Below are 26,070 nucleotides of genomic sequence, written 5' to 3'. Positions count from 1 at the left end.
GTGGAACTGATGTCACTGTGTGCAGCATGTCGAATTGATGCTCCTGTGTGCATCATGTGGAACTGATGTTACAGAGTGCAGCATGTGGATCAGATATTACAGTGTGCAACATGTGGAACTGATGTTACTGTATGCAGCATGTGGAATTGATGTTCCTGTGTGCAGAAGTTGGAACTGATGTTACTGTGTGCAGCATGTGGAAGTGATGTTATAGTGTGCAGCATGTGGAATTGATGTTCATGTGTACAGCATGTGGGACTGATGTTAACGTGACCAGCATGTGGAACTAATGTTACAGTGCGCAGCACGTGGAACTGATGTTACATTGTGCAGCATGTGGAACTGATGTTACTGTGAGCAGCATGTGGAACTGATGTTACAGTGTGATGCACGTGGAACTGATGTTACTGTGAGCAGCATGTGGAACTGATGTTACAGTGGGCAGCACGTGGAACTGATGTTGCAGTTTTTAGCATGTGGAACTGATGTTCCTGTGTGCATGAGTGTAACTGATGTTACAATGTGCAGCTCGTGGAACTGATGTTGCAGTGTGCAGCATGTGGAGCTGCTGTTACTGAGTGCAGCATGTGGAAATGATGTTCCTGTGTGCTGCATGTGGAACTGATGTTCCAGCGTGCAGCATGTGGAACTGATGTTACTCTGTGCAGCATGAACAAATTATGTTACTGTGTGTAGCCTGTGGAACTGATGTTACAGTGTGCAGCATGTGGATCTGAGGTTAGAGTGTGCAACATGTGGAACTGATGTTACTGTGTGCTGCATGTGGAATTGATGTTATACTGTGCATCATGTGGAATTGATGTTCGTGTGTACAGCATGTGGAACTGATGTTACTGTGAGCAGCATGTGGAACTAATTTTACAGTGTGCAGCACGTGGAACTGATGTTACATTGTGCAGCATGTGGAACTGATGTTACTGTGAGCAGCATGTGGAACTGTTGTTACAGTGTGAAGGACGTGGAACTGATGATACTCTGAGCAGCATGAACAAGTTATGTTACTGTTTGTAGCCTGTGGAACTGATGTTACAATGTGCAGCCTGTGGAACTGATGTCACTGTTTGCAGCATGTCGAATTGATGCTCCTGTGTGCATCATGTGGAACTAATGTTACAGTGTGCAGCATGTGGATCTGATGTTAGAGTGTGCAACATGTGGAACTGATGTTACTGTGTGCAGCATGTGGAATTAATGTTACAGCGTGCAGCACGTGGAACTGATGTTACATTGTGCAGCATGTGGAACTGATGTTACTGTGAGCAGCATGTGGAAATGATGTTACTGTGTGCAGCATGTGGAACAGATGTCACTATGTGCAGCATGTGGAAATGATGTTACTCTGTGCAGCATGTCGAATTGATGCTCCTGTGTGCATCATGTGGAACTGATGTTACAGAGTGCAGCATGTGGATCAGATGTTACAGTGTGCAACATGTGGAACTGATGTTACTGTGTGCAGCATGTGGAATTGATGTTCCTGTGTGCAGAAGTTGGAACTGATGTTACTGTGTGCAGCAGGTGGAAGTGATGTTATAGTGTGCAGCATGTGGAATTGATGTTCATGTGTACAGCATGTGGAACTGATGTTACCGTGAGCAGCATGTGGAACTAATGTTACAGTGTGCAGAACGTGGAACTGATGTTACATTGTGCAGCATGTGGAACTGATGTTACTGTGAGCAGCATGTGGAACTGATGTTACAGTGTGAAGCACGTAGAACTGATGTTACTGTGTGTTGCATGTGGAACTGATGTTACAGTGTGCAGCATGTGTAACTGATGTTACAATGTGCAGCATGTGGAACTGATGTTGCAGTGTGCAGCATGTGGAACTGATGTTACTGAGTGCAGCATGTGGAAATGATGTTCCTGTGTGCAGCATGTGTAACTGATGTTCTTGTGTGCAGCCTGTGGAACGGATTTTACTGTGCGCAGCATGTGGAACTGAGGTTACTGTGTGCAGCATGTGGAACTGATGTTACTGTGTGCAGCATGTGGAACTGATGTTACAGTGTGCAGCATGTGGAACTGATGTTCCAGCGTGCAACATGTGGAACTGATGTTACGTTGTGCAGCATGAACAACTTATGTTACTGTGTGTAGCCTGTGGAACTGATGTTACAATGTGCAGCATGTGGAACTGATGTCACTGTGTGCAGCATGTCGAATTGATGCTCCTGTGTGCATCATGTGGAACTGATGTTACAGAGTGCAGCATGTGGATCAGATATTACAGTGTGCAACATGTGGAACTGATGTTACTGTATGCAGCATGTGGAATTGATGTTCCTGTGTGCAGAAGTTGGAACTGATGTTACTGTGTGCAGCATGTGGAAGTGATGTTATAGTGTGCAGCATGTGGAATTGATGTTCATGTGTACAGCATGTGGGACTGATGTTAACGTGACCAGCATGTGGAACTAATGTTACAGTGCGCAGCACGTGGAACTGATGTTACATTGTGCAGCATGTGGAACTGATGTTACTGTGAGCAGCATGTGGAACTGATGTTACAGTGTGATGCACGTGGAACTGATGTTACTGTGAGCAGCATGTGGAACTGATGTTACAGTGGGCAGCACGTGGAACTGATGTTGCAGTTTTTAGCATGTGGAACTGATGTTCCTGTGTGCATGAGTGTAACTGATGTTACAATGTGCAGCTCGTGGAACTGATGTTGCAGTGTGCAGCATGTGGAGCTGCTGTTACTGAGTGCAGCATGTGGAAATGATGTTCCTGTGTGCTGCATGTGGAACTGATGTTCCAGCGTGCAGCATGTGGAACTGATGTTACTCTGAGCAGCATGAACAAATTATGTTACTGTGTATAGCCTGTGGAACTGATGTTACAGTGTGCAGCATGTGGGTCTGAGGTTAGAGTGTGCAACATGTGGAACTGATGTTACTGTGTGCTGCATGTGGAATTGATGTTATACTGTGCATCATGTGGAATTGATGTTCGTGTGTACAGCATGTGGAACTGATGTTACTGTGAGCAGCATGTGGAACTAATGTTACAGTGTGCAGCACGTGGAACTGATGTTACATTGTGCAGCATGTGGAACTGATGTTACTGTGAGCAGCATGTGGAACTGTTGTTACAGTGTGAAGGACGTGGAACTGATGATACTCTGAGCAGCATGAACAAGTTATGTTACTGTGTGTAGCCTGTGGAACTGATGTTACAATGTGCAGCATGTGGAACTGATGTCACTGTTTGCAGCATGTCGAATTGATGCTCCTGTGTGCATCATGTGGAAATAATGTTACAGTGTGCAGCATGTGGATCTGATGTTAGAGTGTGCAACATGTGGAACTGATGTTACTGTGTGCAGCATGTGGAATTGATGTTCCTGGGCAGAAGTTGGAACTGATGTTACTGTGTGCAGCAGGTGGAACTGATGTTATAGTGTGCATCATGTGGAATTGATGTTCGTGTGTACAGCATGTGGAACTGATGTTACTGTGTGCAGCATGTGGAACTAATGTTACAGCATGCAGCACGTGGAACTGATGTTACATTGTGCAGCATGTGGAACTGATGTTACTGTGAGCAGCATGTGGAAATGATGTTAAAGTGTGAAGCACGTGGAACTGATGTTACTGTGAGCAGCATTTGGAAATGATGTTAAAGTGTGCAGCATGTGGAACTGATGTTACTGTGTGCAGCATGTCACATTGATGCTCCTGTGTGCATCATGTGGAACTGATGTTACAGAGTGCAGCATGTGGATCAGATGTTACAGTGTGCAACATGTGGAACTGATGTTACTGTGTGCAGCATGTGGAATTGATGTTCCTGTGTGCAGAAGTTGGAATTGATGTTACTGTGTGCAGCAGGTGAAAGTGATGTTATAGTGTGCAGCATGTGGAATTGATGTTCGTGTGTACAGCTTGTGGAACTGTTGTTACCGTGAGCAGCATGTGGAACTAATGTTACAGTGTGCAGCACGTGGATCTGATGTTACATTGTGCAGCATGTGGAACTGATGTTACTGTGATCAGCATGTGGAACGGATGTTACAGTGTGAAGCACGTGGAACTGATGTTACTGTGAGCAGCATGTGGAACTGATTTTACAGTGGGCAGTACGTGGAACTGATGTTGCAGTGTGTAGCATGTGGAACTGATGTTCCTGTGTGCAGCATGTGTAACTGATGTTTCAATGTGCAGCCCGTGGAACTGATGTTGCAGTGTGCAGCATGTGGAACTGCTGTTCCAGCGTGCAGCATGTGGAACTGATGTTACTCTGTGCAGCATGAACAACTTATGTTACTGTGTGTAGCCTGTGGATCTGATGTTACAATGTGCAGCATGTGGAACTGATGTCACTGTGTGCAGCATGTCGAATTGATGCTCCTGTGTGCATCATGTGGAACTGATGTTACAGTGTGCAGCATGTGGATCTGAGGTTAGAGTGTGCAACATGTGGAACTGATGTTACTGTGTGCAGCATGTGGAATTGATGTTCCTGTGTGCAGAAGTTGGAACTGATGTTACTGTGTGCAGCAGGTGGAACTGATGTTCCTGTGTGCAGAAGTTGGATCTGATGTTACTGTGTGCAGCACGTGGAACTGATGTTACTGTGTGTTGCATGTGGAACTGATGTTACAGTGTGCAGCATGTGTAACTGATGTTACAATGTGCAGCATGTGGAACTGATGTTGCAGTGTGCAGCATGTGGAACTGATGTTACTGAGTGCAGCATGTGGAAATGATGTTCCTGTGTGCAGCATGTGTAACTGATGTTCTTGTTTGCAGCCTGTGGAACTGATTTTACTGTGCGCAGCATGTGGAACTGAGGTTACTGTGTGCAGCATGTGGAACTGATGTTACTGTGTGCAGCATGTGGAACTGATGTTACAGTGTGCAGCATGTGGAACTGATGTTCCAGCGTGCAACATGTGGAACTGATGTTACGTTGTGCAGCATGAACAACTTATGTTACTGTGTGTAGCCTGTGGAACTGATGTTACAATGTGCAGCATGTGGAACTGATGTCACTGTGTGCAGCATGTCGAATTGATGCTCCTGTGTGCATCATGTGGAACTGATGTTACAGAGTGCAGCATGTGGATCAGATATTACAGTGTGCAACATGTGGAACTGATGTTACTGTGTGCAGCATGTGGAATTGATGTTCCTGTGTGCAGAAGTTGGAACTGATGTTACTGTGTGCAGCAGGTGGAAGTGATGTTATAGTGTGCAGCATGTGGAATTGATGTTCGTGTGTACAGCATGTGGAACTGATGTTAACGTGACCAGCATGTGGAACTAATGTTACAGTGCGCAGCACGTGGAACTGATGTTACATTGTGCAGCATGTGGAACTGATGTTACTGTGAGCAGCATGTGGAACTGATGTTACAGTGTGATGCACGTGGAACTGATGTTACTGTGAGCAGCATGTGGAACTGATGTTACAGTGGGCAGCACGTGGAACTGATGTTGCAGTTTTTAGCATGTGGAACTGATGTTCCTGTGTGCATGAGTGTAACTGATGTTACAATGTGCAGCTCGTGGAACTGATGTTGCAGTGTGCAGCATGTGGAACTGCTGTTACTGAGTGCAGCATGTGGAAATGATGTTCCTGTGTGCTGCATGTGGAACTGATGTTCCAGCGTGCAGCATGTGGAACTGATGTTACTCTGTGCAGCATGAACAAATTATGTTACTGTGTATAGCCTGTGGAACTGATGTTACAGTGTGCAGCATGTGGGTCTGAGGTTAGAGTGTGCAACATGTGGAACTGATGTTACTGTGTGCTGCATGTGGAATTGATGTTATACTGTGCATCATGTGGAATTGATGTTCGTGTGTACAGCATGTGGAACTGATGTTACTGTGAGCAGCATGTGGAACTAATGTTACAGTGTGCAGCACGTGGAACTGATGTTACATTGTGCAGCATGTGGAACTGATGTTACTGTGAGCAGCATGTGGAACTGTTGTTACAGTGTGAAGGACGTGGAACTGATGATACTCTGAGCAGCATGAACAAGTTATGTTACTGTGTGTAGCCTGTGGAACTGATGTTACAATGTGCAGCATGTGGAACTGATGTCACTGTTTGCAGCATGTCGAATTGATGCTCCTGTGTGCATCATGTGGAAATAATGTTACAGTGTGCAGCATGTGGATCTGATGTTAGAGTGTGCAACATGTGGAACTGATGTTACTGTGTGCAGCATGTGGAATTGATGTTCCTGGGCAGAAGTTGGAACTGATGTTACTGTGTGCAGCAGGTGGAACTGATGTTATAGTGTGCATCATGTGGAATTGATGTTCGTGTGTACAGCATGTGGAACTGATGTTACTGTGTGCAGCATGTGGAACTAATGTTACAGCATGCAGCACGTGGAACTGATGTTACATTGTGCAGCATGTGGAACTGATGTTACTGTGAGCAGCATGTGGAAATGATGTTAAAGTGTGAAGCACGTGGAACTGATGTTACTGTGAGCAGCATGTGGAAATGATGTTAAAGTGTGCAGCATGTGGAACTGATGTTACTGTGTGCAGCATGTCACATTGATGCTCCTGTGTGCATCATGTGGAACTGATGTTACAGAGTGCAGCATGTGGATCAGATGTTACAGTGTGCAACATGTGGAACTGATGTTACTGTGTGCAGCATGTGGAATTGATGTTCCTGTGTGCAGAAGTTGGAATTGATGTTACTGTGTGCAGCAGGTGAAAGTGATGTTATAGTGTGCAGCATGTGGAATTGATGTTCGTGTGTACAGCTTGTGGAACTGTTGTTACCGTGAGCAGCATGTGGAACTAATGTTACAGTGTGCAGCACGTGGATCTGATGTTAAATTGTGCAGCATGTGGAACTGATGTTACTGTGAGCAGCATGTGGAACGGATGTTACAGTGTGAAGCACGTGGAACTGATGTTACTGTGAGCAGCATGTGGAACTGATTTTACAGTGGGCAGTACGTGGAACTGATGTTGCAGTGTGTAGCATGTGGAACTGATGTTCCTGTGTGCAGCATGTGTAACTGATGTTTCAATGTGCAGCCCGTGGAACTGATGTTGCAGTGTGCAGCATGTGGAACTGCTGTTCCAGCGTGCAGCATGTGGAACTGATGTTACTCTGTGCAGCATGAACAACTTATGTTACTGTGTGTAGCCTGTGGATCTGATGTTACAATGTGCAGCATGTGGAACTGATGTCACTGTGTGCAGCATGTCGAATTGATGCTCCTGTGTGCATCATGTGGAACTGATGTTACAGTGTGCAGCATGTGGATCTGAGGTTAGAGTGTGCAACATGTGGAACTGATGTTACTGTGTGCAGCATGTGGAATTGATGTTCCTGTGTGCAGAAGTTGGAACTGATGTTACTGTGTGCAGCAGGTGGAACTGATGTTATAGTGTGCATCATTTGGAATTGATGTTCCTGTGTGCAGAAGTTGGAACTGATGTTACAGTGTGCAGCATGTGGATCTGATGTTAGAGTTTGCAACATGTGGAACTGATGTTACTGTGTGCAGCATGTGGAATTGATGTTACAGTGTGCAGCATGTGGAACTAATGTTACAGCGTGCAGCACGTGGAACTGATGTTACATTGTGCAGCATGTGGAACTGATGTTACTGTGAGCAGCATGTGGAAATGATGTTACTGTGTGCAGCATGTGGAACAGATGTCACTATGTGCAGCATGTGGAAATGATGTTACTCTGTGCAGCATGTCGAATTGATGCTCCTGTGTGCATCATGTGGAACTGATGTTACAGAGTGCAGCATGTGGATCAGATGTTACAGTGTGCAACATGTGGAACTGATGTTACTGTGTGCAGCATGTGGAATTGATGTTCCTGTGTGCAGAAGTTGGAACTGATGTTACTGTGTGCAGCAGGTGGAAGTGATGTTATAGTGTGCAGCATGTGGAATTGATGTTCATGTGTACAGCATGTGGAACTGATGTTACCGTGAGCAGCATGTGGAACTAATGTTACAGTGTGCAGAACGTGGAACTGATGTTACATTGTGCAGCATGTGGAACTGATGTTACTGTGAGCAGCATGTGGAACTGATGTTACAGTGTGAAGCACGTGGAACTGATGTTACTGTGAGCAGCATGTGGAACTGATGTTACAGTGGGCAGCACGTGGAACTGATTTTGCAGTGTGTAGCATTTGGAACTGATGTTCCTGTGTGCTGCATGTGTAACTGATGTTACAATGGGCAGCCCGTGGAACTGATGTTGCAGTGTGCAGCATGTGGAACTGATGTTACTGATTGCAGCATGTGGAAATGATGTTCCTGTGTGCAGCATGTGTAACTGATGTTCCTGTGTGCAGCATGTGGAACTGATTTTACTGTGTGCAGCCTGTGGAACTGAGGTTACTGTGTGCAGCATGTGGAACTGATGTTACAGTGTGCAGCATGTGGAACTGATGTTCCAGCATGCAGCATGTGGAACTGATGTTACTCTGTGCAGCATGAACAACTTATGTTACTGTGTGTAGCCTGTGGAACTGATGTTACAATGTGCAGCATCTGGAACTGATGTCACTGTGTGCAGCATGTCGAATTGATGCTCCTGTGTGCATCATGTGGAACTGATGTTACAGTGTGCAGCATGTGGATCTTAGGTTAGAGTGTGCAACATGTGAAACTGATGTTACGGTGTGCAGCATGTGGAATTGATGTTCCTGTGTGCAGAAGTTGGAACTGATGTTACTGTGTGCAGCAGGTGGAACTGATGTTATAGTGCGCATCATGTGGAATTGATGTTCGTGTGTACAGCATGTGGAACTGATGTTACTGTGAGCAGCATGTGGAACTAATGTTACAGCGTGCAGCACGTGGAACTGATGTTACATTGTGCAGCATGTGGAACTGATGTTACTGTGAGCAGCATGTGGAACTGATGTTACAGTGTGAAGCACGTAGAACTGATGTTACTGTGTGTTGCATGTGGAACTGATGTTACAGTGTGCAGCATGTGTAACTGATGTTACAATGTGCAGCATGTGGAACTGATGTTGCAGTGTGCAGCATGTGGAACTGATGTTACTGAGTGCAGCATGTGGAAATGATGTTCCTGTGTGCAGCATGTGTAACTGATGTTCTTGTGTGCAGCCTGTGGAACGGATTTTACTGTGCGCAGCATGTGGAACTGAGGTTACTGTGTGCAGCATGTGGAACTGATGTTACTGTGTGCAGCATGTGGAACTGATGTTACAGTGTGCAGCATGTGGAACTGATGTTCCAGCGTGCAACATGTGGAACTGATGTTACGTTGTGCAGCATGAACAACTTATGTTACTGTGTGTAGCCTGTGGAACTGATGTTACAATGTGCAGCATGTGGAACTGATGTCACTGTGTGCAGCATGTCGAATTGATGCTCCTGTGTGCATCATGTGGAACTGATGTTACAGAGTGCAGCATGTGGATCAGATATTACAGTGTGCAACATGTGGAACTGATGTTACTGTATGCAGCATGTGGAATTGATGTTCCTGTGTGCAGAAGTTGGAACTGATGTTACTGTGTGCAGCATGTGGAAGTGATGTTATAGTGTGCAGCATGTGGAATTGATGTTCATGTGTACAGCATGTGGGACTGATGTTAACGTGACCAGCATGTGGAACTAATGTTACAGTGCGCAGCACGTGGAACTGATGTTACATTGTGCAGCATGTGGAACTGATGTTACTGTGAGCAGCATGTGGAACTGATGTTACAGTGTGATGCACGTGGAACTGATGTTACTGTGAGCAGCATGTGGAACTGATGTTACAGTGGGCAGCACGTGGAACTGATGTTGCAGTTTTTAGCATGTGGAACTGATGTTCCTGTGTGCATGAGTGTAACTGATGTTACAATGTGCAGCTCGTGGAACTGATGTTGCAGTGTGCAGCATGTGGAGCTGCTGTTACTGAGTGCAGCATGTGGAAATGATGTTCCTGTGTGCTGCATGTGGAACTGATGTTCCAGCGTGCAGCATGTGGAACTGATGTTACTCTGTGCAGCATGAACAAATTATGTTACTGTGTGTAGCCTGTGGAACTGATGTTACAGTGTGCAGCATGTGGATCTGAGGTTAGAGTGTGCAACATGTGGAACTGATGTTACTGTGTGCTGCATGTGGAATTGATGTTATACTGTGCATCATGTGGAATTGATGTTCGTGTGTACAGCATGTGGAACTGATGTTACTGTGAGCAGCATGTGGAACTAATTTTACAGTGTGCAGCACGTGGAACTGATGTTACATTGTGCAGCATGTGGAACTGATGTTACTGTGAGCAGCATGTGGAACTGTTGTTACAGTGTGAAGGACGTGGAACTGATGATACTCTGAGCAGCATGAACAAGTTATGTTACTGTTTGTAGCCTGTGGAACTGATGTTACAATGTGCAGCCTGTGGAACTGATGTCACTGTTTGCAGCATGTCGAATTGATGCTCCTGTGTGCATCATGTGGAACTAATGTTACAGTGTGCAGCATGTGGATCTGATGTTAGAGTGTGCAACATGTGGAACTGATGTTACTGTGTGCAGCATGTGGAATTAATGTTACAGCGTGCAGCACGTGGAACTGATGTTACATTGTGCAGCATGTGGAACTGATGTTACTGTGAGCAGCATGTGGAAATGATGTTACTGTGTGCAGCATGTGGAACAGATGTCACTATGTGCAGCATGTGGAAATGATGTTACTCTGTGCAGCATGTCGAATTGATGCTCCTGTGTGCATCATGTGGAACTGATGTTACAGAGTGCAGCATGTGGATCAGATGTTACAGTGTGCAACATGTGGAACTGATGTTACTGTGTGCAGCATGTGGAATTGATGTTCCTGTGTGCAGAAGTTGGAACTGATGTTACTGTGTGCAGCAGGTGGAAGTGATGTTATAGTGTGCAGCATGTGGAATTGATGTTCATGTGTACAGCATGTGGAACTGATGTTACCGTGAGCAGCATGTGGAACTAATGTTACAGTGTGCAGAACGTGGAACTGATGTTACATTGTGCAGCATGTGGAACTGATGTTACTGTGAGCAGCATGTGGAACTGATGTTACAGTGTGAAGCACGTGGAACTGATGTTACTGTGAGCAGCATGTGGAACTGATGTTACAGTGGGCAGCACGTGGAACTGATTTTGCAGTGTGTAGCATTTGGAACTGATGTTCCTGTGTGCTGCATGTGTAACTGATGTTACAATGGGCAGCCCGTGGAACTGATGTTGCAGTGTGCAGCATGTGGAACTGATGTTACTGATTGCAGCATGTGGAAATGATGTTCCTGTGTGCAGCATGTGTAACTGATGTTCCTGTGTGCAGCATGTGGAACTGATTTTACTGTGTGCAGCCTGTGGAACTGAGGTTACTGTGTGCAGCATGTGGAACTGATGTTACAGTGTGCAGCATGTGGAACTGATGTTCCAGCATGCAGCATGTGGAACTGATGTTACTCTGTGCAGCATGAACAACTTATGTTACTGTGTGTAGCCTGTGGAACTGATGTTACAATGTGCTGCATCTGGAACTGATGTCACTGTGTGCAGCATGTCGAATTGATGCTCCTGTGTGCATCATGTGGAACTGATGTTACAGTGTGCAGCATGTGGATCTTAGGTTAGAGTGTGCAACATGTGAAACTGATGTTACGGTGTGCAGCATGTGGAATTGATGTTCCTGTGTGCAGAAGTTGGAACTGATGTTACTGTGTGCAGCAGGTGGAACTGATGTTATAGTGCGCATCATGTGGAATTGATGTTCGTGTGTACAGCATGTGGAACTGATGTTACTGTGAGCAGCATGTGGAACTAATGTTACAGCGTGCAGCACGTGGAACTGATGTTACATTGTGCAGCATGTGGAACTGATGTTACTGTGAGCAGCATGTGGAACTGATGTTACAGTGTGAAGCACGTAGAACTGATGTTACTGTGTGTTGCATGTGGAACTGATGTTACAGTGTGCAGCATGTGTAACTGATGTTACAATGTGCAGCATGTGGAACTGATGTTGCAGTGTGCAGCATGTGGAACTGATGTTACTGAGTGCAGCATGTGGAAATGATGTTCCTGTGTGCAGCATGTGTAACTGATGTTCTTGTGTGCAGCCTGTGGAACGGATTTTACTGTGCGCAGCATGTGGAACTGAGGTTACTGTGTGCAGCATGTGGAACTGATGTTACTGTGTGCAGCATGTGGAACTGATGTTACAGTGTGCAGCATGTGGAACTGATGTTCCAGCGTGCAACATGTGGAACTGATGTTACGTTGTGCAGCATGAACAACTTATGTTACTGTGTGTAGCCTGTGGAACTGATGTTACAATGTGCAGCATGTGGAACTGATGTCACTGTGTGCAGCATGTCGAATTGATGCTCCTGTGTGCATCATGTGGAACTGATGTTACAGAGTGCAGCATGTGGATCAGATATTACAGTGTGCAACATGTGGAACTGATGTTACTGTGTGCAGCATGTGGAATTGATGTTCCTGTGTGCAGAAGTTGGAACTGATGTTACTGTGTGCAGCATGTGGAAGTGATGTTATAGTGTGCAGCATGTGGAATTGATGTTCATGTGTACAGCATGTGGGACTGATGTTAACGTGACCAGCATGTGGAACTAATGTTACAGTGCGCAGCACGTGGAACTGATGTTACATTGTGCAGCATGTGGAACTGATGTTACTGTGAGCAGCATGTGGAACTGATGTTACAGTGTGATGCACGTGGAACTGATGTTACTGTGAGCAGCATGTGGAACTGATGTTACAGTGGGCAGCACGTGGAACTGATGTTGCAGTTTTTAGCATGTGGAACTGATGTTCCTGTGTGCATGAGTGTAACTGATGTTACAATGTGCAGCTCGTGGAACTGATGTTGCAGTGTGCAGCATGTGGAACTGCTGTTACTGAGTGCAGCATGTGGAAATGATGTTCCTGTGTGCTGCATGTGGAACTGATGTTCCAGCGTGCAGCATGTGGAACTGATGTTACTCTGTGCAGCATGAACAAATTATGTTACTGTGTGTAGCCTGTGGAACTGATGTTACAGTGTGCAGCATGTGGATCTGAGGTTAGAGTGTGCAACATGTGGAACTGATGTTACTGTGTGCTGCATGTGGAATTGATGTTATACTGTGCATCATGTGGAATTGATGTTCGTGTGTACAGCATGTGGAACTGATGTTACTGTGAGCAGCATGTGGAACTAATTTTACAGTGTGCAGCACGTGGAACTGATGTTACATTGTGCAGCATGTGGAACTGATGTTACTGTGAGCAGCATGTGGAAATGTTGTTACAGTGTGAAGGACGTGGAACTGATGATACTCTGAGCAGCATGAACAAGTTATGTTACTGTTTGTAGCCTGTGGAACTGATGTTACAATGTGCAGCCTGTGGAACTGATGTCACTGTTTGCAGCATGTCGAATTGATGCTCCTGTGTGCATCATGTGGAACTAATGTTACAGTGTGCAGCATGTGGATCTGATGTTAGAGTGTGCAACATGTGGAACTGATGTTACTGTGTGCAGCATGTGGAATTGATGTTCCTGGGCAGAAGTTGGAACTGATGTTACTGTGTGCAGCAGGTGGAACTGATGTTATAGTGTGCATCATGTGGAATTGATGTTCGTGTGTACAGCATGTGGAACTGATGTTACTGTGTGCAGCATGTGGAACTAATGTTACAGCATGCAGCACGTGGAACTGATGTTACATTGTGCAGCATGTGGAACTGATGTTACTGTGAGCAGCATGTGGAAATGATGTTAAAGTGTGAAGCACGTGGAACTGATGTTACTGTGAGCAGCATGTGGAAATGATGTTACAGTGTGCAGCATGTGGAACTGATGTTACTGTGTGCAGCATGTCAAATTGATGCTCCTGTGTGCATCATGTGGAACTGATGTTACAGAGTGCAGCATGTGGATCAGATGTTACAGTGTGCAACATGTGGAACTGATGTTACTGTGTGCAGCATGTGGAATTGATGTTCCTGTGTGCAGAAGTTGGAATTGATGTTACTGTGTGCAGCAGGTGAAAGTGATGTTATAGTGTGCAGCATGTGGAATTGATGTTCGTGTGTACAGCTTGTGGAACTGATGTTACCGTGAGCAGCATGTGGAACTAATGTTACAGTGTGCAGCACGTGGAACTGATGTTACTGTGATCAGCATGTGGAACGGATGTTACAGTGTGAAGCACGTGGAACTGATGTTACTGTGAGCAGCATGTGGAACTGATTTTACAGTGGGCAGTACGTGGAACTGATGTTGCAGTGTGTAGCATGTGGAACTGATGTTCCTGTGTGCAGCATGTGTAACTGATGTTTCAATGTGCAGCCCGTGGAACTGATGTTGCAGTGTGCAGCATGTGGAACTGATGTTACTGAGTGCAGCATGTGGAAATGATGTTCCTGTGTGCAGCATGTGCAACTGATGTTCCTGTGTGCAGCATGTGGAACTGATTTTACTGTGTGCAGCCTGTGCAACTGAGGTTACTGTGTGCATCATGTGGAACTGATGTTACAGCGTGCAGCATGTGGAACTGCTGTTCCAGCGTGCAGCATGTGGAACTGATGTTACTCTGTGCAGCATGAACAACTTATGTTACTGTGTGTAGCCTGTGGATCTGATGTTACAATGTGCAGCATGTGGAACTGATGTCACTGTGTGCAGCATGTCGAATTGATGCTCCTGTGTGCATCATGTGGAACTGATGTTACAGTGTGCAGCATGTGGATCTGAGGTTAGAGTGTGCAACATGTGGAACTGATGTTACTGTGTGCAGCATGTGGAATTGATGTTCCTGTGTGCAGAAGTTGGAACTGATGTTACTGTGTGCAGCAGGTGGAACTGATGTTATAGTGTGCATCATTTGGAATTGATGTTCGTGTGTACAGCATGTGGAACTGATGTTACTGTGAGCAGCATGTGGAACTAATGTTACAGCGTGCAGCACGTGGAACTGATGTTACATTGTGCAGCATGTGGAACTGATGTTACTGTGAGTAGCATGTGGAACTGATGTTACAGTGTGAAGCACGTGGAACTGATGTTACTGTGAGCAGCATGTGGAACTGATGTTACTGTGTGCAGCATGTGGAACAGATGTCACTATGTGCAGCATGTGGAACTGATGTTACTGAGTGCAGCATGTGGTACTGATGTTACATTGTGCAGCAGGTGGAACTGACATTACCTTGTGCAGCATATGGAACTGATGTCCCTGTGTGCATCATGTGGAACTGTTGTTACAGTGTGCAGCATGAGGAACTGTTGTTAAAGTTTTTAGCCTGTGTAAATAATTTTGCAGTGTGCAGCCTGTGGAACTCAAGTTCCACTGTGCAGCCTGGGGTACCGATGTCACAGTGTGCAGCCTGTGGAAATGATGTTATATTGTGCAGCCTGTTTAATGATTTTATAGTGTGCGGCATGTGGCACTGATGTTACATTGTGCAGCAAGTGGAACTGATGTTACAGTGTGCAGCTTGTTCAATGGATGTCAAAGTGTGCAACCTCTTGAAGTGATGTTACAGTGTGCAGCATGTGGAACTGATGTTACAGTGTGCAGCATGTGGAACTGATGTTACAGAGTGGAGCATGTGGACCTTATGTTGCACTGTACAATCTATGTAATTCATTTTGCATTGTGCAGCCTGTGCAACTGATGTTAAATTTGCTGCCTGTGGAAATGATGTTATATTGTGCAGTCTGTGGAACGATTTTACAGTTTGTGGCATGTGGCACTGATGTTACACTGTGCAGCCTGTGGAACTGATGTTATAATGTGCAGCATGAGGAACTGATGTTAAAGTTTGCAGCCTGTGGAAAAAATTTTTCAGGCTGCAACCTGTAGAAATGATGTTACAGTGTGCAGCCTGTGGAGCTGATGTTACAGTGTTCAGCATGTGGAACTTATGTTCCTGTGTGCACCATGTGGAACTGATGTTAATGAGTGCAGCATGTGGAAATGATGTTTCAGTGTGCAGCAAGTGGAAATGATGTTCCTGTGTGCAGCATGTGGAACTGATGTTACTGTGTGCAGCATGTGGAACTGATGTTACTGTAAGCAGCATGTGGAACTGATGTTTCAGTGTGCAGCATGTGGAACAGATGTCACTGTGTGCAGCATGTGGAACTGATGTTACTGTGTGCAGCATGTGGTACTGATGTTACAGTGTGCAGCATGTGGAACTGATGTCACTGTGTGCAGCATGTCGAATTGATGCTCCTGTGTGTATCATGTGGAACTGATGTTACAGTGTGCAGCATGTGGATCAGATGTTACAGTGTGCAACATGTGGAACTGATGTTACTGTGTGCAGCATGTGGAATTGATGTTCCTGTGTGCAGAAGTTGGAACTGATGTTACTGTGTGCAGCAGGTGGAACTGATGTTATAGTGTGCAGCATGTGGAATTGATGTTCGTGTGTACAGCATGTGGAGCTGATGTTACTGTGAGCAGCATGTGGAACTGTTGTTACAGTGTGCAGCACGTGGAACTGATGTTGCAGTGTGAAGCATGTGGAATTGATGTTACTGAGTGCAGCATGTGGAAATGATGTTCCTGTGTGTAGCATGTGTAACTGATGTTCCTGTGTGCAGCATGTCGAACTGATTTTACTGTGTGCAGCCTGTGGAACTGAGGTTACAGTGTGCAGCATGTGGAACTGATCTTCCACCGTGCAGCATGTGGAACTGATGTTACTCTGTGCAGCATGAACAACTTATGTTACTGTGTGTAGCCTGTGGAACTGATGTTACAATGTGCAGCATGTGGAACTGATGTCACTGTGTGCAGCATGTGGAATTGATGTTCCTGTGTGCAGAAGTTGGAACTGATGTTACTGTGTGCAGCAGGTGGAACTGATGTTATAGTGCGCATCATGTGGAATTGATGTTCGTGTGTACAGCATGTGGAACTGATGTTACTGTGAGCAGCATGTGGAACTAATGTTACAGCGTGCAGCACGTGGAACTGATGTTACATTGTGCAGCATGTGGAACTGATGTTACTGTGAGCAGCATGTGGAACTGATGTTACAGTGTGAAGCACGTGGAACTGATGTTACTGTGTGTTGCATGTGGAACTGATTTTACTGTGTGCAGCCTGTGGAACTGAGGTTACTGTGTGCAGCATGTGGAACTGATGTTACAGTGTGCAGCATGTGGAACTGATGTTCCAGCATGCAGCATGTGGAACTGATGTTACTCTGTGCAGCATGAACAACTTATGTTACTGTGTGTAGCCTGTGGAACTGATGTTACAATGTGCAGCATCTGGAACTGATGTCACTGTGTGCAGCATGTCGAATTGATGCTCCTGTGTGCATCATGTGGAACTGATGTTACAGTGTGCAGCATGTGGATCTTAGGTTAGAGTGTGCAACATGTGAAACTGATGTTACGGTGTGCAGCATGTGGAATTGATGTTCCTGTGTGCAGAAGTTGGAACTGATGTTACTGTGTGCAGCAGGTGGAACTGATGTTATAGTGCGCATCATGTGGAATTGATGTTCGTGTGTACAGCATGTGGAACTGATGTTACTGTGAGCAGCATGTGGAACTAATGTTACAGCGTGCAGCACGTGGAACTGATGTTACATTGTGCAGCATGTGGAACTGATGTTACTGTGAGCAGCATGTGGAACTGATGTTACAGTGTGAAGCACGTAGAACTGATGTTACTGTGTGTTGCATGTGGAACTGATGTTACAGTGTGCAGCATGTGTAACTGATGTTACAATGTGCAGCATGTGGAACTGATGTTGCAGTGTGCAGCATGTGGAACTGATGTTACTGAGTGCAGCATGTGGAAATGATGTTCCTGTGTGCAGCATGTGTAACTGATGTTCTTGTGTGCAGCCTGTGGAACGGATTTTACTGTGCGCAGCATGTGGAACTGAGGTTACTGTGTGCAGCATGTGGAACTGATGTTACTGTGTGCAGCATGTGGAACTGATGTTACAGTGTGCAGCATGTGGAACTGATGTTCCAGCGTGCAACATGTGGAACTGATGTTACGTTGTGCAGCATGAACAACTTATGTTACTGTGTGTAGCCTGTGGAACTGATGTTACAATGTGCAGCATGTGGAACTGATGTCACTGTGTGCAGCATGTCGAATTGATGCTCCTGTGTGCATCATGTGGAACTGATGTTACAGAGTGCAGCATGTGGATCAGATATTACAGTGTGCAACATGTGGAACTGATGTTACTGTGTGCAGCATGTGGAATTGATGTTCCTGTGTGCAGAAGTTGGAACTGATGTTACTGTGTGCAGCATGTGGAAGTGATGTTATAGTGTGCAGCATGTGGAATTGATGTTCATGTGTACAGCATGTGGGACTGATGTTAACGTGACCAGCATGTGGAACTAATGTTACAGTGCGCAGCACGTGGAACTGATGTTACATTGTGCAGCATGTGGAACTGATGTTACTGTGAGCAGCATGTGGAACTGATGTTACAGTGTGATGCACGTGGAACTGATGTTACTGTGAGCAGCATGTGGAACTGATGTTACAGTGGGCAGCACGTGGAACTGATGTTGCAGTTTTTAGCATGTGGAACTGATGTTCCTGTGTGCATGAGTGTAACTGATGTTACAATGTGCAGCTCGTGGAACTGATGTTGCAGTGTGCAGCATGTGGAACTGCTGTTACTGAGTGCAGCATGTGGAAATGATGTTCCTGTGTGCTGCATGTGGAACTGATGTTCCAGCGTGCAGCATGTGGAACTGATGTTACTCTGTGCAGCATGAACAAATTATGTTACTGTGTGTAGCCTGTGGAACTGATGTTACAGTGTGCAGCATGTGGATCTGAGGTTAGAGTGTGCAACATGTGGAACTGATGTTACTGTGTGCTGCATGTGGAATTGATGTTATACTGTGCATCATGTGGAATTGATGTTCGTGTGTACAGCATGTGGAACTGATGTTACTGTGAGCAGCATGTGGAACTAATTTTACAGTGTGCAGCACGTGGAACTGATGTTACATTGTGCAGCATGTGGAACTGATGTTACTGTGAGCAGCATGTGGAACTGTTGTTACAGTGTGAAGGACGTGGAACTGATGATACTCTGAGCAGCATGAACAAGTTATGTTACTGTTTGTAGCCTGTGGAACTGATGTTACAATGTGCAGCCTGTGGAACTGATGTCACTGTTTGCAGCATGTCGAATTGATGCTCCTGTGTGCATCATGTGGAACTAATGTTACAGTGTGCAGCATGTGGATCTGATGTTAGAGTGTGCAACATGTGGAACTGATGTTACTGTGTGCAGCATGTGGAATTGATGTTCCTGGGCAGAAGTTGGAACTGATGTTACTGTGTGCAGCAGGTGGAACTGATGTTATAGTGTGCATCATGTGGAATTGATGTTCGTGTGTACAGCATGTGGAACTGATGTTACTGTGTGCAGCATGTGGAACTAATGTTACAGCATGCAGCACGTGGAACTGATGTTACATTGTGCAGCATGTGGAACTGATGTTACTGTGAGCAGCATGTGGAAATGATGTTAAAGTGTGAAGCACGTGGAACTGATGTTACTGTGAACAGCATGTGGAAATGATGTTACAGTGTGCAGCATGTGGAACTGATGTTACTGTGTGCAGCATGTCAAATTGATGCTCCTGTGTGCATCATGTGGAACTGATGTTACAGAGTGCAGCATGTGGATCAGATGTTACAGTGTGCAACATGTGGAACTGATGTTACTGTGTGCAGCATGTGGAATTGATGTTCCTGTGTGCAGAAGTTGGAATTGATGTTACTGTGTGCAGCAGGTGAAAGTGATGTTATAGTGTGCAGCATGTGGAATTGATGTTCGTGTGTACAGCTTGTGGAACTGATGTTACCGTGAGCAGCATGTGGAACTAATGTTACAGTGTGCAGCACGTGGAACTGATGTTACATTGTGCAGCATGTGGAACTGATGTTACTGTGATCAGCATGTGGAACGGATGTTACAGTGTGAAGCACGTGGAACTGATGTTACTGTGAGCAGCATGTGGAACTGATTTTACAGTGGGCAGTACGTGGAACTGATGTTGCAGTGTGTAGCATGTGGAACTGATGTTCCTGTGTGCAGCATGTGTAACTGATGTTTCAATGTGCAGCCCGTGGAACTGATGTTGCAGTGTGCAGCATGTGGAACTGATGTTACTGAGTGCAGCATGTGGAAATGATGTTCCTGTGTGCAGCATGTGCAACTGATGTTCCTGTGTGCAGCATGTGGAACTGATTTTACTGTGTGCAGCCTGTGCAACTGAGGTTACTGTGTGCATCATGTGGAACTGATGTTACAGTGTGCAGCATGTGGAACTGCTGTTCCAGCGTGCAGCATGTGGAACTGATGTTACTCTGTGCAGCATGAACAACTTATGTTACTGTGTGTAGCCTGTGGATCTGATGTTACAATGTGCAGCATGTGGAACTGATGTCACTGTGTGCAGCATGTCGAATTGATGCTCCTGTGTGCATCATGTGGAACTGATGTTACAGTGTGCAGCATGTGGATCTTAGGTTAGAGTGTGCAACATGTGGAACTGATGTTACTGTGTGCAGCATGTGGAATTGATGTTCCTGTGTGCAGAAGTTGGAACTGATGTTACTGTGTGCAGCAGGTGGAACTGATGTTATAGTGTGCATCATTTGGAATTGATGTTCGTGTGTACAGCATGTGGAACTGATGTTACTGTGAGCAGCATGTGGAACTAATGTTACAGCGTGCAGCACGTGGAACTGATGTTACATTGTGCAGCATGTGGAACTGATGTTACTGTGAGTAGCATGTGGAACTGATGTTACAGTGTGAAGCACGTGGAACTGATGTTACTGTGAGCAGCATGTGGAACTGATGTTACTGTGTGCAGCATGTGGAACAGATGTCACTATGTGCAGCATGTGGAACTGATGTTACTGAGTGCAGCATGTGGTACTGATGTTACATTGTGCAGCAGGTGGAACTGACATTACCTTGTGCAGCATATGGAACTGATGTCCCTGTGTGCATCATGTGGAACTGTTGTTACAGTGTGCAGCATGAGGAACTGTTGTTAAAGTTTTTAGCCTGTGTAAATAATTTTGCAGTGTGCAGCCTGTGGAACTCAAGTTCCACTGTGCAGCCTGGGGTACCGATGTCACAGTGTGCAGCCTGTGGAAATGATGTTATATTGTGCAGCCTGTTTAATGATTTTATAGTGTGCGGCATGTGGCACTGATGTTACATTGTGCAGCAAGTGGAACTGATGTTACAGTGTGCAGCTTGTTCAATGGATGTCAAAGTGTGCAACCTCTTGAAGTGATGTTACAGTGTGCAGCATGTGGAACTGATGTTACAGTGTGCAGCATGTGGAACTGATGTTACAGAGTGGAGCATGTGGACCTTATGTTGCACTGTACAATCTATGTAATTCATTTTGCATTGTGCAGCCTGTGCAACTGATGTTAAATTTGCTGCCTGTGGAAATGATGTTATATTGTGCAGTCTGTGGAACGATTTTACAGTTTGTGGCATGTGGCACTGATGTTACACTGTGCAGCCTGTGGAACTGATGTTATAATGTGCAGCATGAGGAACTGATGTTAAAGTTTGCAGCCTGTGGAAAAAATTTTTCAGGCTGCAACCTGTAGAAATGATGTTACAGTGTGCAGCCTGTGGAGCTGATGTTACAGTGTTCAGCATGTGGAACTTATGTTCCTGTGTGCACCATGTGGAACTGATGTTAATGAGTGCAGCATGTGGAAATGATGTTTCAGTGTGCAGCAAGTGGAAATGATGTTCCTGTGTGCAGCATGTGGAACTGATGTTACTGTGTGCAGCATGTGGAACTGATGTTACTGTAAGCAGCATGTGGAACTGATGTTTCAGTGTGCAGCATGTGGAACAGATGTCACTGTGTGCAGCATGTGGAACTGATGTTACTGTGTGCAGCATGTGGTACTGATGTTACAGTGTGCAGCATGTGGAACTGATGTCACTGTGTGCAGCATGTCGAATTGATGCTCCTGTGTGTATCATGTGGAACTGATGTTACAGTGTGCAGCATGTGGATCAGATGTTACAGTGTGCAACATGTGGAACTGATGTTACTGTGTGCAGCATGTGGAATTGATGTTCCTGTGTGCAGAAGTTGGAACTGATGTTACTGTGTGCAGCAGGTGGAACTGATGTTATAGTGTGCAGCATGTGGAATTGATGTTCGTGTGTACAGCATGTGGAGCTGATGTTACTGTGAGCAGCATGTGGAACTGTTGTTACAGTGTGCAGCACGTGGAACTGATGTTGCAGTGTGAAGCATGTGGAACTGATGTTACTGAGTGCAGCATGTGGAAATGATGTTCCTGTGTGTAGCATGTGTAACTGATGTTCCTGTGTGCAGCATGTCGAACTGATTTTACTGTGTGCAGCCTGTGGAACTGAGGTTACAGTGTGCAGCATGTGGAACTGATCTTCCACCGTGCAGCATGTGGAACTGATGTTACTCTGTGCAGCATGAACAACTTATGTTACTGTGTGTAGCCTGTGGAACTGATGTTACAATGTGCAGCATGTGGAACTGATGTCACTGTGTGCAGCATGTGGAATTGATGTTCCTGTGTGCAGAAGTTGGAACTGATGTTACTGTGTGCAGCAGGTGGAACTGATGTTATAGTGCGCATCATGTGGAATTGATGTTCGTGTGTACAGCATGTGGAACTGATGTTACTGTGAGCAGCATGTGGAACTAATGTTACAGCGTGCAGCACGTGGAACTGATGTTACATTGTGCAGCATGTGGAACTGATGTTACTGTGAGCAGCATGTGGAACTGATGTTACAGTGTGAAGCACGTGGAACTGATGTTACTGTGTGTTGCATGTGGAACTGATGTTACAGTGTGCAGCATGTGTAACTGATGTTACAATGTGCAGCATGTGGAACTGATGTTGCAGTGTGCAGCATGTGGAACTGATGTTACTGAGTGCAGCATGTGGAAGTGAGGTTACTGTGTGCAGCATGTGGAACTGATGTTACAGTGTGCAGCATGTGGAACTGCTGTTCCAGCGTGCAGCATGTGGAACTGATGTTACTCTGTGCAGCATGAACAACTTATGTTACTGTGTGTAGCCTGTGGATCTGATGTTACAATGTGCAGCATGTGGAACTGATGTCACTGTGTGCAGCATGTCGAATTGATGCTCCTGTGTGCAGCATGTGGATCTGATGTTAGAGTGTGCAACATGTGGAACTGATGTTACTGTGTGCAGCATATGGAATTGATGTTCCTGTGTGCAGAAGTTGGAACTGATGTTACTGTGTGCAGCATGTGGAACTGATGTTACTGTGAGCAGCATGTGGTACTGATGTTACAGTGGGCAGCACGTGGAACTGATGTTGCAGTCTTTAGCATGTGGAACTGATGTTCCTGTGTGCAGCATGTATAACTGATGTTACAATGTGCAGCCCGTGGAACTGATGTTGCAGTGTGCAGCATGTGGAACTGATGTTACTGAGTGCAGCATGTGGAAATGATGTTCCTGTGTGCTGCATGTGTAACTGATGTTCCTGTGTGCAGCATGTGGAACTGATTTTACTGTGTGCAGCCTGTGGAACTGAGGTTACTGTGTGCAGCATGTGGAACTGATGTTACAGTGTGCAGCATGTGGAACTGATGTTCCAGCGTGCAGCATGTGGAACTGATGTTACTCTGTGCAGCATGAACAACTTATGTTACTGTGTGTAGCCTGTGGAACTGATGTTACAATGTGCAGCATGTGGAACTGATGTCACTGTGTGCAGCATGTCGAATTGTTGTTCCTGTGTGCATCATGTGGAACTGATGTTACAGTGTGCAGCATGTGGATCAGATGTTACAGTTTGCGACATGTGGAACTGATGTTACTGTGTGCAGCATGTGGAATTGATGTTCCTGTGTGCAGAAGTTGGAACTGATGTTACAGTGTGCAGCATGTGGATCTGATGTTAGAGTTTGCAACATGTGGAATTGATGTTCCTGTGTGCAGAAGTTGGAACTGATGTTACTGTGTGCAGCAGGTGGAACTGATGTAATAGTGTGCATCATGTGGAATTGATGTTCGTGTGTACAGCATGTGGAACTGATGTTACTGTGTGCAGCATGTGGAACTAATGTTACAGCGTGCAGCACGTGGAACTGATGTTACATTGTGCAGCATGTGGAACTGATGTTACTGTGAGCAGCATGTGGAAATGATGTTACTGTGTGCAGCATGTGGAACAGATGTCACTATGTGCAGCATGTGGAACTGATGTTACTCTGTGCAGCATGTCGAATTGATGCTCCTGTGTGCATCATGTGGAACTGATGTTACAGAGTGCAGCATGTGGATCAGATGTTACAGTGTGCAACATGTGGAACTGATGTTACTGTGTGCAGCATGTGGAATTGATGTTCCTGTGTGCAGAAGTTGGAACTGATGTTACTGTGTGCAGCAGGTGGAAGTGATGTTATAGTGTGCAGCATGTGGAATTGATGTTCGTGTGTACAGCATGTGGAACTGATGTTACCGTGAGCAGCATGTGGAACTAATGTTACAGTGTGCAGAACGTGGAACTGATGTTACATTGTGCAGCATGTGGAACTGATGTTACTGTGAGCAGCATGTGGAACTGATGTTACAGTGTGAAGCACGTGGAACTGATGTTACTGTGAGCAGCATGTGGAACTGATGTTACAGTGTGCAGCACGTGGAACTGATTTTGCAGTGTGTAGCATTTGGAACTGATGTTCCTGTGTGCAGCATGTGTAACTGATGTTACAATGGGCAGCCCGTGGAACTGATGTTGCAGTGTGCAGCATGTGGAACTGATGTTACTGATGGCAGCATGTGGAAATGATGTTCCTGTGTGCAGCATGTGTAACTGATGTTCCTGTGTGCAGCATGTGGAACTGATTTTACTGTGTGCAGCCTGTGGAACTGATGTTACAATGTGCAGCATGTGGAACTGATGTTACTCTGTGCAGCATGAACAACTTATGTTACTGTGTGTAGCCTGTGGAACTGATGTTACAATGTGCAGCATCTGGAACTGATGTCACTGTGTGCAGCATGTCGAATTGATGCTCCTGTGTGCATCATGTGGAACTGATGTTACAGTGTGCAGCATGTGGATCTTAGGTTAGAGTGTGCAACATGTGAAACTGATGTTACGGTGTGCAGCATGTGGAATTGATGTTCCTGTGTGCAGAAGTTGGAACTGATGTTACTGTGTGCAGCAGGTGGAACTGATGTTATAGTGCGCATCATGTGGAATTGATGTTCGTGTGTACAGCATGTGGAACTGATGTTACTGTGAGCAGCATGTGGAACTAATGTTACAGCGTGCAGCACGTGGAACTGATGTTACATTGTGCAGCATGTGGAACTGATGTTACTGTGAACAGCATGTGGAACTGATGTTACAGTGTGAAGCACGTGGAACTGATGTTACTGTGTGTTGCATGTGGAACTGATGTTACAGTGTGCAGCATGTGTAACGGATGTTACAATGTGCAGCATGTGGAACTGATGTTACAGTGTGATGCACGTGGAACTGATGTTACTGTGAGCAGCATGTGGAACTGATGTTACAGTGGGCAGCACGTGGAACTGATGTTGCAGTGTTTAGCATGTGGAACTGATGTTAGAGTGTGCAGCATGTGGATCTGATGTTAGAGTGTGCAACATGTGGAACTGATGTTACTCTGTGCAGCATGTGGAATTGATGTTCCTATGTGCAGAAGTTAGATCTGATGTTACTGTGAGCAGCATGTGGAACTGATGTTACAATGTGCAGCCCGTGGAACTGATGTTGCAGTGTGCAGCATGTGGAACTGATTTTACTGTGTGCAGCCTGTGGAACTGAGGTTACTGTGTGCAGCATGTGGAACTGATGTTACAGTGTGCAGCATGTGGAACTGATGTTCCAGCGTGCAGCATGTGGAACTGATGTTACTCTGTGCAGCATGAACAACTTATGTTACTGTGTGTAGCCTGTGGAACTGATGTTACAATGTGCAGCATGTGGAACTGATGTCACTGTGTG

The sequence above is a fragment of the Carcharodon carcharias genome, chromosome 8 (genome assembly GCF_017639515.1).
Source record: "Carcharodon carcharias isolate sCarCar2 chromosome 8, sCarCar2.pri, whole genome shotgun sequence".
Classification (NCBI taxonomy): Eukaryota; Metazoa; Chordata; class Chondrichthyes; order Lamniformes; family Lamnidae; genus Carcharodon; species Carcharodon carcharias.
Note: the sequence above shows the minus strand (reverse complement) of the source record.